The sequence below is a fragment of the Rhagoletis pomonella genome, unplaced genomic scaffold (genome assembly GCF_013731165.1).
Source record: "Rhagoletis pomonella isolate Grant_MI unplaced genomic scaffold, Rhpom_1.0 Rhpom_scaffold_00013, whole genome shotgun sequence".
In the NCBI taxonomy this organism is placed as follows: domain Eukaryota; kingdom Metazoa; phylum Arthropoda; class Insecta; order Diptera; family Tephritidae; genus Rhagoletis; species Rhagoletis pomonella.
The window spans coordinates 13,222,583-13,224,046 of record NW_023458567.1 but is presented as its reverse complement, the minus strand read 5'-3'; positions in this window follow the sequence as shown (position 1 = coordinate 13,224,046).

Genomic DNA, 1,464 nt, shown 5'->3' with positions numbered 1-1,464 from the left:
ACAGAAGAGAATTCTACGTAGTGAGGGTTATAATCCCTAAGTGCGGCCGAAGGCCGCCTACGCAAAAAGAAGTTCTGCGCTAAAATACTATCATATTACTATTACTACAACATTTCTATCTGTCGCTTTTTTCTTAATTTCACAATATTTTTACTAAATTTTTTTTTTAGTTAAGTAAAGTGGCGACTGTCCCCTTTCGAATGAGGGGGGTTTGGGGGGCCACGCCCCCTCCCGCTCCGTCCCCCACCCGAAAAACGATGGGCCAATAACTAAACATTTCCCATAAAAACTATTATTTGAATACCTATTGAATCTACATTTGAATACCGTCCTTAAATTGATTTCTTTTCCTAAATTCATTTCTAGCATCTATATGAATATGCGCCAATTAGTCCTACTTAATATTTTTAAAAGTCATGCCAGAAATTTCACAATTTCATAATTCTAACTCTTACGCATATTTACAGATGTATGAAAAGTAAGATAATCAAGTTTCAGAATCGACTCCAAATCGGTTCTGAAAATTTAGAATCGATGCTCTAAGCTCGATTATTTCGATGAAATCTTCGTTTCTGGAGTGGAACCGGAATCGACTTTTCCATCCCTAGTTGGTCGCTGAAAATGTAAACGGTACTTCCGATCAGTGAAAATCAAATTTATTGCATAAAAAGTGAAACTACGAGCGCGCTGTGTAAAAGGTTTTTAAGTTAAAATATTGCATTTGCATTGTCACAAGTGGGAATTAGTTTTTCTAAATATTGTTTTAGTTAAGGTGTGCAAAAAAGTTGTAGTGTGAAAAGTGAAGTAGCGCGGTTAAACGAGTGTTCTGAGTGCCGCCGTATATGTAGCAGGGAAGGCAAATTACCAGAATAAATGTAAAGTATCCAGTTTGTAAAATGGATGAAGTTTACGTTCATACATGTAAGGCGCTTAGGAAAAAATATGTAAGTGATATTTCATTGCATTATTTATTTAAATCGTATTGGCTACAAGGCAAGATAATAGTCTTTTTCTGAAGCTAGCTAACCGAAAAGCTACCTATGTATCTACAACACATACATAAGTAATATTAATACTAGTAGGTACTAGGAGGAAGAAAGGAAATTTGTTTTGCTTTTTTAATCCACCGGCCGTAAAAGCTACTAGCCCAGTCTAAGGAATCAAATACCCCGCACAAGCGGTTTGTTAAACAAGACGACAGGTCCCTATAGTTCAAACCTGTTGCGAAATTTGAACAAAAATTTAATTTTTTTGATTTTCTAGCCGCAGTGTTGAAGTGCTGCTTGTGTGGTGTATTTCGCTCTTAAAGGTTAAAGGTTGGAAACTGACCTGAAAAATATACTCGTCTTTATTTCAAACAATGCATATATTTATTTATTTGCAAATGCTATGACTTATTGGAACATAAAAATGCTGACTATTTTTCTAGTGAAATGCTTTACTTGCAACTTTCAACACCTTCGT